Below are 15,633 nucleotides of genomic sequence, written 5' to 3' on the forward strand. Positions count from 1 at the left end.
AGGAACTTCGTCAGTAAGTGCCACTTGTAAAGCAATATGAATGAAATGCATAGTAACCAACAAAATCTGTATTAATTAAATTATTTAAGGATGGTAATTTTTTCACCCAAAATCACTTGTCAAATGTGATCTTTACATCTCATTTTTTTTTAAATAAAAGATTATTAGTAATTTGTTATTACACAAATTACTAATAGTCCCGTTAGCCCATCGTACTAAGCTAAATATGCTTGTATCACGAGTGAGCTCACCACAATAGTCGAGCGGTGGCGGGGATTGGACCCGCGTTCCCCGGATCACGAGTCGGCCAGTCGGACCCCTTCACTGTTCGGATATCGTGGCTTCAATCTTAATCAATTTGAATCTTATTCAGATTCTTTGTAAATTGGTGCTATTTTCTGGGCCAGTAGTAAGTGTTTAATATTGCAAAAGCAGCACAAATGAAACTGTTTAATATTTAAAAAGCACAAGTTTCATTTATGCAACTTATTATTCACCTGTAAATCGTGCAAAACTACCTGCACTAAACAACAATGCTTAGGGGGGTCGGTCTATTCTGTTTTGCATTATTTATCCCTAAATCTGGGGGCACGGCAGTGGCGGGTGCCACTAAATAATTTAATTTACACGTGTTTTCATGCGATAGCCGAGTCTCAATATATTTATACTATAGAACGTTAAAGATTTTTAATATTGATATGCGTCACTATAAGATGCTGTTAATTATTACGTAACAACTTAATACTTCGAGTACAGAGATTCCAGACACAATTGATTGTCAATTGTTATGGACCACGATCGTGGTCTTGGGGACTGGACGTATTAAGACAGAAAGTCGCTTAAGTAGAGACTGAATAAATTAATAACCGATTTGGTAATACCAAATCGGTTATTAATTTATTCAGTGGATTCATGGATCTCACAACTTTTTACCGTAGAACAACTGAGTTGCGAGACTTGTTTTTTTTGACAAGTATTGTTTTTGATGGGATATTAAACTTTCTAGAATCCAAGAGGAGCGTTCGGAGCGCCACAAGTACAAGAACGTGCTTCGCGAGCGCGTGCCGGGCGGGCTGGCGCCTGAGCCCGCGCTCGACGCCATCGCCGACATCGGCTCCTACGACACCGGCGACCCCAACACCACCAACCTGTATCTCGGCAACTTGAACCCCAAGGTTTGTTCTTGAGGCCACATAAAAAAGGCTTGTTCCACTATTCATTCGGGAATTGTCAACGGGGATTAGTGAACTTGTTGTTCACTATTCCCCGTTATATTAAGACTAGCTTTCCGCCCGCGGCTTCGCCCGCGTGGAATTTTGTCTGTCACAGAAAAACTTTTTCGCGCGCGTCCCTGTTTCAAAAACCGGGATAAAAACTATCCTATGTTCTTTCCCGGGACTCAAACTATCTCTATGCCAAATTTCATCAAAATCGGTTGCGAGGTTTAAGCGGGAAAGCGTAACAGACAGACAGACAGACAGACAGAGTTACTTTCGCATTTATAATATTAGTTGGGATTTTATTTTTAACATTATAAGCTTTAATGAGGGTTTTCGCGAATGAAAAATCCGCCAGATGGCAATACGTAGACGCGAGGTCCAAATGCTGCATGACTGGTTATTTTTGACATGACATTGACAGATATGTCAAAATCCACCAATCACGCAGCAGTCAGACCCCACATCCACGTCCCGCCATCTAGCGGATCTTTCATTCGCAAAAACCCTCATTGGCGTTAAGGTTGACGGGGATTGTCAATGGGGAATAGTGGAATAAGCCATAAAAAACACATTTATTTTTTAATTAATTTAAGGTTTTAACGCGATACGTGAATAGGTAACATTAAAATATTACCTGTATTTGCCCGACGTTTCGACCGAGTTGCACAGGCGGGCCGTGCGCGTATATCGTTAAAACCTATTTAAATTAATTCAATTATGCAACGCGAAAGTTTATAATTAATTAATTTATTTTTGCAAGTAGGCTTTTAAAAAGCGCTTTTGCACGTCCCAGTATTAACCCTACCACTGCTTCGGGACAATGAATGGCCCAGTTCTGACAGGTCACCAAAACTACACCCGCGAGCGAAAAGTATAGAATCACCCTATTCGCTTTGTTTGAGTGATCTTAGAACTGAATAGTTAGAAATGGTACTAAAGCCCGGTCTGGGAGCACGTAGAATTTTGTCCAATGACCCAAAGCTACCCATCCTTATTGCTCGTGCGTAATTACATTGCTGTCGCGAATGTGCGACGGGCGCCCGCAGTGAGTGTGCGAGCGCGACAGCAACATAATTACGCGCGAGCGATAAGGAGGGTAGCTTGGGGTCATTGGACAAAATTCTACGCGCTCACAGACCAGACATAGTTTAAACGTTATAAGTCCATGCAGGGCCGTCTTTAACCTACTAGGGGCCCTGGGCACTTAAGGATCAAGGGTGGCCCTTGTCATATGGAGAAAGGTCTTTCGAGCAGGCGGGGGCCCCCTCGGTCGCGGGGCCCTGGGCACGTGCCTAAAGTGCCCAGTGGGAAAGAGCGGCCTGAGTCCATGCCCTCTTGCGAGTCAATTTCGTCTCAGCCAAATGACGTCCACTGCTGGACAAAGGCCTCCCCCAAGGTTTTCCACAATGAACGGTCCTGCGCTGCCCGCATCCAGGCTCTTCCCGCGACCTTTACCAGATCGTCGGTCCACCTAGTAAAAGGCCTGCCCACGCTACGTCTTCCAGCCCGTGGTCGCCACTCGAGACTTACTATGGGCCTCATAAGAAGGCTCAAGATCACCCAAAGGGCGATGGAGCGGGCTACGCTCGGAGTTTCCCTGCGTGATCGAATCAGAAATGAGGAGATCCGCAGGAGAACCAAAGTAACCGACATAGCTCGCAGAATTGCTAAAATCAAGTGGCAGTGGGCGGGGCACATAGCTCGTAGAGACGAATGGCCGTTGGGGCAGGAAAGTTCTCGAGTGGCGAGTCAATGTAAATTTTAATTTTATAGTCGCTATATTTGTTTTCCTGTTACAGATAACAGAGCAGCAGCTGATGGAGATATTCGGGCGCTACGGGCCGCTGGCGAGCATCAAGATCATGTGGCCGCGCTCCGACGAGGAGAAGGCGCGCGGCCGCAACTGCGGGTTCGTCGCCTTCATGAGCCGCAAGGACGGCGAGCGGGCGCTGCGCTGTATCAACGGTATACTTATTATACAGGATGTCCCAGAATGGGTGAATCAATAAAAAAAATTTTGGGTTCGGATTTTTTTTAAACAAAGTGCTCTAAACTCGAAATCTAGTCATTATTTTCAAAAGTTTGTTTACAGATAGACGAAGCGATCATGTACAATTAATATTAGCAAGAAAAAAGTACAAATAAACTCCAAACGCAGCAATTATAGCCAGATACTTAGGCAAAGCTGTTTTATTTTCACTTAAAAAAAAATTGTGTCCTTATGCGCTTTATTTTTTTTTTCATATTTATTAGTAGAACTACCTCCCCTAGCAGTTTGATTCACCCATTCTGGGACACCCTGTACAAACGGGTCCCATACGTAGTGGCGAAGGTCGATTTAGCGAAGTGCGTTTTAGTGGTACGGAGTACGCCTAGTGTGAGCTTACATCAAACGCGCTGAGCGCGTCAAAAAATAACATTAAATGTATGACGGATTGTACAGCGCCCCTAGCGGGAAACGTTCAAACCTTCGCGAAGAAAATGTACGTAGTTCGTTCGTTCATTTCAGCCAAATGACGTCCACTGCTGGACAAAGGCTTCCCCCAAAGTTTTCTACAATGAACGGTCCTGCGCTGTCCACATCCAGGCTCTTCCCGCGACCTTTACCAGATCGTCGGTCCACCTAGTAAGATGCCTGCCTAGTGCACACGCTACGTCTTATACTTCTTTTGTACGTAGTACCACAGAATAATAATAAGTACCTACTACGTAGAGAAGTTTTAGTTCGCGAAGGTATTTAAAAAAATGTATGCTCAATGTCATTAACAATATGGTGTAATTTAGCCTGTCTCAAGAGTCAAGCACCATTTTGTTGACAAACGTCAGTGATCGGCACTGCGCCGAAGCTGTAGGGCTGACTTCGGTAAAATGATGTGACGTGAGGTGCCAAACTGCGGAAAATGGCGGAGGAAATACATGATTTAGGTAGCATGAATTATCATGAATAATATTAACTACTTATTATTTACCTCTCAGTGTCTTCAGGCAACTTAAAAAAGTACATTCTGTGTTTTTATTATTATTTAGGCAGTTAAATACTGCACAGTATTTAGTACACCAGTTAGGTAGGTCCAACTTCGAGAAAGAGGTCAATCGTCGAATCCAACTCGGATGGGCAGCGTTCGGGAAGCTTCGCCATATACTCACGTCCGAAATACCGCAGTGTCTCAAGTCGAAAGTATTTGACCAATGCGTGTTGCCAGTGATGGTATACGGATCTGAGACGTGGTCGCTTACTATGGGCCTCATAAGAAGGCTCAAGGTCACCCAAAGGGCGATGGAGCGGGCTATGCTCGGAGTTGCCCTGCGCGATCGAATCAGAAATGAGGAGATCCGCAGGAGAACCAAAGTAACCGACATAGCTCGCAGAATGGACATGGCGCACAATTTTTGTTGAATTTTTCACAAAATCGCTTAAAAGCACGGAAATTTTTCCTTGTCGCGACAAGATCGGTGTAATAAATTGCGGAAACAGATGTATGTTGTATTGAATTAAGCATTATATCACGTTCATGTTTCCAAAGATCACACTCCCACAAGATATGATGGGCAGACTGCTCATGACAGACATCATCAGTGGAACACTCGCAAAAAGGAGACGGAACTAGTTTGAATTCGTGAAGTTTATGTTTAAAGTTGCCATGTCCCGTGAGGAACTGCGACGAGCAATGGTCGATTTCTAACCATCGCCTAGTTAGACGTTCGCGTACATTCGGGAAGAATTTATACAGTCTGTCCGGGCATGTAGTGATCAAACTTTAAGGGCGTGATCAATGGACAATTTTATCGGTGAAAATACTTTAAATTTGGGGCTTGACCCATTTCTCGCATATTTACAAGGATTTAAGTTTTTAATTTTTAGTTTTCACCTCTTCCTTCAAAAACAAGTGATAGCGTGGGTAGCTTAACATTAATAAGCAAAAATTTTATGTCATGCGATAGCCAATAAAATTATCTATTAGTAGAAGTAGAAAACAGATACAAGTTTCATACATTTTAAGGGTGTAAGAATGGATTTAATTAGAAATAAACATGATTTTTTTCACATCTTTTTCAGTTATTTACCAACACAAGAAAAACCAGGTCGTTAAGGTATGTTTTATTTGCATTGAATTATTAGTATTTGAGCTATTCTACAAAACGAATGTAAATTTATTAGTCTACGTCTATTAGTTTCGACGTAATTGTTGAACAAAGATACCCCTTCCCAGCGGTTTCCATAGCGCACGCGACATGCGAAAATGCACTGCCTGAAAGAATCACACAACCTATTCCGATTACTATGGAAACCGCTGGGAATGGGTGTCTTTGTTCAACAATTACGTCGAAACTAATATACGTAGACTAATAAATTTACATTCATTTTGTAGAATGGCTCAAATACTAATAATACAATGCAAATAAAACATACCTTAACGACCTGGTTTTTCTTGTGTTGGAAAATAACTGAAAATGGAGTGAAAAAAGTCATGTTTTTTTCTAATTAAATCCATTCTTACTCCCTTAAAATGTATGAAACTTGTGTCTGTTTTCTACTTCTACTAGTAGATAATTTTATTGGCTATCGCATGATATAAAATTTTTGCTTATTAATGTTAAGTTAGCCACGTTTTCACTTGTTTTTGAAGGAAGAGGTGAAAACTAAAAATTAAAAACTAAAATTAAATCCTTGTAATTTTGCGAGAAATGGGTCAAGACCCAAATTTGAAGTATTTTCATCGATAAAATTGTCTATAGATTACGCCCTTAAAGTTTGATCACTACATGCCCGGACACACTGTATAAGTGACGTCCTTTGACTGACGTATCCCATCTTTTTTGCCATTCATTAAGTAAATCTTCTTCAACGACTTCTCGGGAATCAAATAATCGACTTATTTTAGAACGATCGCGGCTATTTAAGAAATCGGAGGAACCCCGGGACAAACTTGACCTTCATTGGTTGGGTTTTTGTGGCGGTCAAGCTATAGATCCTGGCTACACAGGAGTTGCAGTGGTGGGAACGAGAGGTGGGAATAGTCCCGTTCTTTGTCTTTTTAAGGAGTATGTCTTCAATTAACGTCGACATTCTTGGAGGACCTTAAAAAGACAAAAGTCTTTAGTAACTACGACACATAGTTCCAGAATGAGTGATTTATAAAACTTATTTTGTAATAAGAATTTTTCTAGTCCATAATTAAGACCAAATTATGAATTTTAAATCCAGTTTTATTTAGTCTACGTTTTGTAAAAAAAGGGATTCTGTTTAACACTCGGTACAATTCCCAATAAACTTATATTTTAGTTATTCAATAGTATATTTGGCACTTTAACACCGATTAAAAAGTATTTTTATTGCATGTTAAATATCTTGATCCCTTAGTCGCTTACGACACCCACGGGGTGGCGACATACTCATTATGGCGGTTGTGCTATTCTAGGTCAGCTGTATTTAGGTTAGAAGACGCAATAACCCGTTTTTTGGTTGTTTGCTTCAAACCAAAGCCATCCAAAGTGTTCATAAGGGAAGTACTGAGGTAAAACCCTTTTCAGTGACGTGAGATCGTGAAAACACACTGTTTAACACTTGGTACAAACTCCATTTTGTTAGATTCATATTTTTGTGATGTTGTCGTATAAGACACACTGATAAAAAATCGTAGAATAATTATACGTACGGTGTTGGGAACCGATAGGTGGACCAACCTCTTTTTTATATTGTCTATGTTTTTTATACTTTTTTTATTACTTTTGATACCTTTTGTTTTAGTTTGAAGTTGGTTTTTGATAGCCGTGGTGGGCATATTTTGCAGAAATACATCTTCATTTTATCCGAAGGTTTTTCTTATTTCCGCACGCCCGAGCGGCTGTCCTTCACATACGGTATAAAAGCAATATTATATTCCTGTTACTTTGAGTTTATTGCAATTTAGTTTATTGAACTCTATTGTTGTTGCCAAGGCCATCCAAAGTGTGCATGAGCGAAGTACCAAATTAAACTCTTAGTGATTTCCCGAGATGGTTAAGACAAACTGTTAAACACTTGGTACAATCCCCAATATGCCCCAATAGATTTGACGTAGAAATCAGTCATTATAATAGCGAGTCTTCATGTTCGTCCCAGTTGGTATACTTTTTAGAGTTATGAATATTAGTTGACGTTTTGTGAGGAACCGAAATACCTAGTTGAGGCGTAGTGTTTAGTACCGTTCAGTTCCTGGGGTTTGTTTTTGATTTATTTAGATTTAGTTCTCGTATCTATAAAAAGTAACAAATTATTTGAATGACACTTTAACATGTAATATATTTCTTATTGCACCTTGAACATCTTAAACCCTGAGTCGCTTACGACACCCACGGGGTGGCGACATACACATGGCGGTTGTGCTATTCTAGGTCAGCTGTATTTAGGGTAGAACACGCAATAACCCGTTTTTTGGTTGTTTGCTTCAAACCAAAGCCATCCAAAGTGTTCATGAGGGAAGTACTGAGGTAAAACCCTTCTCAGTGACATGAGATCGCGAAAACACACTGTTTAACACTTGGTACAAACTCCATTTTGTTAGATTCATATTTTTGTGATGAAGTCGTTTAAGACATACTGTTAAAAAATCGTACGTTATAAAAGCAATATTATATTCCTGTTACTTTGAGTTTATTGTAGTTTAGTTTATTTAACTGTATTGTTGTTGCCAAGGCCGTCCAAAGTGTGCATGAGCGAAGTACCAAATTAAACTCTTTGTGATTTCCCGAGATGGTTAAGACAAACTGTTTAACACTTGGTACAATCCCCAATATGCTGTTAAATAGATTTGACGTAGAAATCAGTCATTTTAATAGCGAGTCTTCATGTTCAGTTGGTATACCTAATGCATGCTTTTAGAGTTATGAATGTTAGTTGACGTTTTGTAAGGAACCGAAATAGTTGGGGCCGTAGTATTTAGTACCGTTCAGTTCCTGGGGTTTGTTTATGATTTATTTAGATTTCGTTCTCGTAGCTAAAAAAGTAACAAATTATTTGAATGACACTTTAACATGGATTAAAAAGTATTGTTATTGCATGTTATTGTTGAACATCTTGATCCTTAGTCGCTTATGACACCCACGTGGTGGCGACATCTCATGGCGGTTATGCTATTCTAGGTCAGCTGTATTTAGGTTAAAAGACGCAATAACCCGTTTTTTGCTTGTTTGCTTCAAACCAAAGCCATCCAAAGTGTTCATGAGGGAAGTACTGAGGTAAAACCCTTCTCAGTGACATGAGATCGCGAAAACACACTGTTTAACACTTGGTACAAACTCCATTTTGTTAGATTCATATTTTTGTGATGAAGTCGTTTAAGACATACTGTTAAAAAATCGTACGTTATAAAAGCAATATTATATTCCTGTTACTTTGAGTTTATTGTAGTTTAGTTTATTTAACTGTATTGTTGTTGCCAAGGCCGTCCAAAGTGTGCATGAGCGAAGTACCAAATTAAACTCTTTGTGATTTCCCGAGATGGTTAAGACAAACTGTTTAACACTTGGTACAATCCCCAATATGCTGTTAAATAGATTTGACGTAGAAATCAGTCATTTTAATAGCGAGTCTTCATGTTCAGTTGGTATACCTAATGCATGCTTTTAGAGTTATGAATGTTAGTTGACGTTTTGTAAGGAACCGAAATAGTTGGGGCCGTAGTATTTAGTACCGTTCAGTTCCTGGGGTTTGTTTATGATTTATTTAGATTTCGTTCTCGTAGCTAAAAAAGTAACAAATTATTTGAATGACACTTTAACATGGATTAAAAAGTATTGTTATTGCATGTTATTGTTGAACATCTTGATCCTTAGTCGCTTATGACACCCACGTGGTGGCGACATCTCATGGCGGTTATGCTATTCTAGGTCAGCTGTATTTAGGTTAAAAGACGCAATAACCCGTTTTTTGCTTGTTTGCTTCAAACCAAAGCCATCCAAAGTGTTCATGAGGGAAGTACTGAGGTAAAACCCTTCTCAGTGACATGAGATCGCGAAAACACACTGTTTAACACTTGGTACAAACTCCATTTTGTTAGATTCATATTTTTGTGATGAAGTCGTTTAAGACATACTGTTAAAAAATCGTACGTTATAAAAGCAATATTATATTCCTGTTACTTTGAGTTTATTGTAGTTTAGTTTATTTAACTGTATTGTTGTTGCCAAGGCCGTCCAAAGTGTGCATGAGCGAAGTACCAAATTAAACTCTTTGTGATTTCCCGAGATGGTTAAGACAAACTGTTTAACACTTGGTACAATCCCCAATATGCTGTTAAATAGATTTGACGTAGAAATCAGTCATTTTAATAGCGAGTCTTCATGTTCAGTTGGTATACCTAATGCATGCTTTTAGAGTTATGAATGTTAGTTGACGTTTTGTAAGGAACCGAAATAGTTGGGGCCGTAGTATTTAGTACCGTTCAGTTCCTGGGGTTTGTTTATGATTTATTTAGATTTCGTTCTCGTAGCTAAAAAAGTAACAAATTATTTGAATGACACTTTAACATGGATTAAAAAGTATTGTTATTGCATGTTATTGTTGAACATCTTGATCCTTAGTCGCTTATGACACCCACGTGGTGGCGACATCTCATGGCGGTTATGCTATTCTAGGTCAGCTGTATTTAGGTTAAAAGACGCAATAACCCGTTTTTTGCTTGTTTGCTTCAAACCAAAACCATCCAAAGTATTCATGAGGGAAGTATTAAGGTAAAACCCTTCTCAGTGACATGAGATCGTGAAAACACACTGTTTAACACTTGGTACAAACTCCATTTTTGTTAGATTCATATTTTTGTGATGTTGTCGTATAAGACACACTGTTAAAAAAATCGTAAAATAATTTTACGTACGGTATAAAAGCAATATTATATTCCTGTTACTTTGAGTTTATTGCAATTTAGTTTATTTAACTCTATTGTTGTTGCCAAGACCATCCAAAGTGTGCATGAGCGAAGTACCTTAACTCTTTGTAATTAGATACACGAGATGGTTAAGATAAACTGTTTAACACTTGGTACAATCCCCAGCCTTTCAATTCTCGCCTGGTTTTTCACTCCTTTCTCTTTGTAAGGAGTACCTTAAAAATACTTCCAGAAATAGTACAGAATGAGTGATTTATAAAACTTGTTTTTTTTTTGTTTTGTAATAAGAATTTTTCTAGTCCATAGTTAAGACCAAGTTTAAAACCAGTTTTATTTAGTTTAATGTTACTGTGACCTCTACCGTAGATCGGGATCGTAGGGTCACCAGACCAGACACTAGGTGTGGTGTTGTGGGTTTCTTCCCCATAGGAAGTGTTGAGTAATGACAACACTAAACATTTATTTATGGTTTAGAGTTTAAAAAAACTAGCTCTAAGTCTATGGTCACTCTGTGGAAAAATGGCCGACTGAAAAGTTTTGTTTTGATGTGCTCCGTTGTAATTTATATTTTGCATGTGTAAGATTGCAATAAACAAGCAAGTTGAAGATAATCATGGCGCTTTATTAATTAAACCCCATAACAACAATAGGAAGTTATGCCATAATCGTCAGTGTGATGGTATACGCGATACGTACCTACGATACGATGTTCCCTATTTTACATCCCAAGAAATTCCTTGGCGCTTTTTTTATGCAGTTAGGAATCGTCAAAGTTTGACTTTTAGTTAGTTTGCTTTTAAGGTCATCGTAACATTCCCATCTTCCTGATACTGCTGAAAATTATTTTTAGTGACACATCTATCATACTTTTAAAAAGTTATTTGTGAGATGTTTATGACACACTGTTTAACACTTGTTACAATCCCCAACCAACTGAAATGCAGTTATATATTCTTAGTAGTTTTTAATAATACATTTTATTAGTAATGTTCTATACAGGGTGGAATTTTGTAATGCCACCTGGAGGGAAAGTACTCTTAATACTGTAGATAGAAAATTTTACTGAAAGAAAACATTCCTTTATTTTTGAAAAGAAAGTGAACTGCATTCAAAGATTTTTGTTTTTTTTTTTAATTCACTACTATACCATACAATTTTCTGTACATAATTAAAATAACTTAAGATTTCATGGTTTTCCTTTCATTTGATTTATCAAGTATGTTAGTAAGATTTCATCCTTATACTTAACCCTAACGATCGAGGCAATAAAAATACAGGTTGTAATTTTTAACAAATTTTAGTGGTTCGATTCCGGGTGTGGCAAACAAATTTTTAGAAATCTTTGAATGCAGTTCTATTTCTTTTCAAAAATAAAGGAATGTTTCCTTTGAGTAAAATTTTCTATCTACAGTATTAAGAGTACTTTCCCTCCAGGTGGCATTACAAAATTCCACCCTGTATATACAACTAAACCAGGTGGCATTACAAAATTCCACCCTGTATATACAACTAAATATTAACAAATAACTACTTGGTAGTTTGTGCAGACAACTTTTGTTTATTTAACTGTATTGTTGTTACCAAGGCCGTCCAAAGTGTGCATGAGCGAAGTACCAAATTATACTCTTTGTGATTTCGCGAGATGTTAAGACAAACTGTTTAACACTTGGTACAATCCCCAATATGCTGCTTCATGTTTATGTTCCCGTAAAAATGTGAGTTCCGTCATATTATAATCTGACGTAGGTCACGTAGCTAGATTACAATCTATTAAGTAATTTATATTATTTAAAAATTATTTGCGAGATGTTATGAACACACTGTTTAACACTCTTTTTTTTTTAACTTCTATTTTTATTTTTAACACTTGGTACAATCCCCAATTATTAATTGGCACCATATGACAGTCCTAAATCCTATTCTACTATAAGAATGTTGATAGAAAAATGCCCGTTTTCACCATCAATCCTTAATTTTTAAGTGACCCCTATGAAAACAAAATTCTTGTTATGTGTTACCATATAGGGGTCACTTAAAAATTAGGGATTGATGTTGAAAACGGACATAAGAATCATTTCTTCCTTGTTTTTTAACAGTACCACAAACATCAATACCGTGGTCTTCGAACCTTCAAAAAATTGCAGATTTTTAAAAATCTGATTGTGTGTTGACAGTGTTAAAATATAAGTACTATTTATTTCATTTATTTATTATTTTATATTATTATCAGAATTTCACACAACTGTGAAGAATTCTGTAGATGTTATTGCCTTATTTCTTAATTTTTACTGAAAAAACATTAATTTCTTCTTTCTTTTTTTCTTTAACTTTTATAATACTGTGTGTGAGTTTTATGTAGAAAATTTGGCCACCTGATCCAACCTTCAAATATTAATATCATCACAATTTTTTACTATATTGAGTATAATTTGTTGAAACATGACCTTCCAAAGCTTGTATCTTTATTTGGCAATGTTTTTCAATGAATACTTGTATGTATAATAAGTGAGTAATTTTAATGGGAAACAGGGGCAATGTAGGCAAGAAAGAACTATTTTTTTTATACCCTAATCTATGTCACTTGCATGTAAATATTTAAAATAGGTCATTATAAAATGAATATGATATTGCATTCTTTGACATACATAATCCAATATAATAAATATTGACAATAATATTTATGTGATATTTTTGTTTTTTTCTTCTTTCTGTTAATGTTCTTTGGTGTGCATTATAGAGTATTTATTATTTATTATTATTTATGAAAAAAATTACATTGACTACAGATAAATATTGTAAACGGCTATAGTAAATTCGCTATCATATTGCATTGAATATTTAGCCGTTAATTTGAAACTGTATAGTCTTGTTATTTTTAATTGTTACCTCGTTTTTTATTTTTTTTTATTGGTTTTAAAATATTTAAGATTTTAATATTAGGTATTTTATGTTTTATTGTTTTGACGATTTGTAAGCACTATTTAATAGTCCATCCAAATATTTTATTGACTTTGATTTTAATGTACTCGTTGGACTCGTACTGATGACTGTTTTATATCATAAATAAATATTTTTGTAAAGTTCAATGGTTTTTCTTTTATTATCTTTCCCTAAAACTTGTTCAATTTTGTTGCATATTCTATGTAGGTAGATATTTTTTTTACAATTAATTTTCCCCATTAACAAAACCTGTAATAACTTAATGAGCTAAACAATTTTTAGCGTTGCAACGACTCAGAAGCTCAGAGGTCAGAGCAGAGCAATAGCTAGGCAAGCGAAGACTTGTGGGTTCGATTCCCATCTTAGGCAATTTGTTTTTTTCATGTTAACTATAAAGGTACAAGTTACAAGCGGACGACATCACGACATGAGGCAGCAGCAGACGACGTATTAGTTTCTATGTATTTCTATGAAATACCATTTGTAGTAAGCGACACATCGCCTTGAAGTGTTTCATAAAAATATACAGGGTGGAAACGATAAGTGATTTTGATTATTTCTAAACTATACTAGATATCGAAAAACTGGTTACTGATCCTAAAAGTGCTTCACGAGCTCTTTTAAACGGTACCAATAACAGGTAACAGAATAAACTGGAACTATCTGAAAATTCAATAAATGAATGAAGCCGGAAACAGAATTTTCAGATAGATCCAGTTTATTCTTTAACCTATTATTGGTACCGTTGATAGAGCTCGTGAAGTCGTGAAGCATTTTCAGGCAGATATTATGTTACCATCCTATAATAGACTACATCTCACTTAACACCAGGTGCGATTGCGGTCAAATCTGCCTTGTCTTGGCAATTAGTCTTGTTTTTAATTATACCATTTTAGAGGAATTGGGCTATCATTATTTAAACAAGATCTAGGTAAAGCTACGGAGGGCAGATTTGTAACTGTGCTATTTTGCCAGAAAAATTGTCGAAAGTGCTTTTGTAGTTACTTGCAGGCAGAATAATTGAATATAAAAAAACACTGAAACGATCCAATTAAGCTTAAATATTTTAATAACTAATTTAAACATAATGATTATAAATTAAAATGCGTCGTTCTCCTCTTCTGAGTCAGATTTGTCGGAATTCATTTTCCGTCTGCATTTAGCGAAGTACCCTCTTTTCCATAGAAGTACAATCACGAGGACTATTGGGAAGGTTGCGAAGACACCTGAAAAAATTGAAAGCGCGGTCCGTGAGCACGTAGAATTTTTTCCAATGACCCCAAGCTACCCATTCCTATCGCTCGCGCGTAATTAGGTATATTGCTGTCGCGACTGTGCGACGGGCGCCCGCAGTGAGTATGCGACCGCGACAGCAACATAATTACGCGCGAGCGATAAGGATGGGTAGCTTGGGGTCATTGGACAAAATTCTACGTGCTCGCGGACCAGACATAGAAATTCACAAGACTTACACGTAACACGAACTAAAGTCACTGACATAGCCCGACGGATTAACACGCTGAAGTGGCAATGGGCAGGGCACATAGTACGCAGAAACGGCCGATGGGGCAGCAAGGTTATGGAGTGGAGGCCACGTACTAGAAAACGCAGCGTGGAACGTCCACCCATAAGGTGGACCGACAACTTCATAAAGGTAGCATGAAGGTGCTGGATGCAGGCCGCTACCTACCGTCTACCGTGCGATGTAGAAATCATTAGGGGAGGCGGGTGAATATCCCAAGCACGTTTTTTACGTGGCGGAGCTGAGAATCGATGGGAGAAACGTAACTAGAGCGATGACTTTTTTTCTGTATATAGTTTAAACAGCGTTTTACACGATAGCAAAGTCTTCAGGACAATAGGTAGTTATTTTATGTACTAAAAAAATTTTCAAAGACCCAAAATCTAATAGCGGTGGCGCGTCCTAACTCTANTTTAGTACACCATTTTCTTTATTTTCTTCTATCATTACACAAGAATACGCGTGCGTGAGTCAATGTTCGCTCGTATGTGAGGCCTTGTCGAATAGTAATCCTGTTGGGGGCCATCGTGCGTGTTTTGTTTTCGATGTAAACTCGCGGAGATGAACAGGCCTGGTAGTACTTAGAGTAGGCGCACACCGTTGATTTTTAGTTGGCCGACAGTTGTGCCCGATTTCAAATTGTATGAAGAATCGGCCAAATCGAATCGGCGTAGTGTGCGCACTCCCATACATGCCCATACTGATCAACAGCCCGACTAAACTATCGGCCGACGAAAAATCAACGGTGTGCGCCTACTCTTATTCTTAATAAACGTAGTCATATCATCCTTACCGATTTCCCGCCTTGTATTTATCTGTGCACTAATATTACTATTTATGTATGTTTATCTAGACAATTTTATGCAGCTTTTTTATTTTTTTATTTTACCAATGGTCCGTGACCCTCACTCGGCATGGGGCACACTGAAAACCAGCGCCGTGGCCTTCGTCACCGTGGGCCACGGCATATGCTGAGTGGGGTCCCGTTGCAGTGGGCATCTTGTTGGTGAATGGGTGGCACTGCTCAGTTTACTCTTGTTTTTACTTTTTTTTTTCTTGTTCCATTATTATGTGCCACTGTCAT

The sequence above is a fragment of the Ostrinia furnacalis genome, unplaced genomic scaffold, assembly GCF_004193835.3.
Source record: "Ostrinia furnacalis isolate ACB-3 unplaced genomic scaffold, ASM419383v2 OfSCF5047, whole genome shotgun sequence".
NCBI lineage: Eukaryota > Metazoa > Arthropoda > Insecta > Lepidoptera > Crambidae > Ostrinia > Ostrinia furnacalis.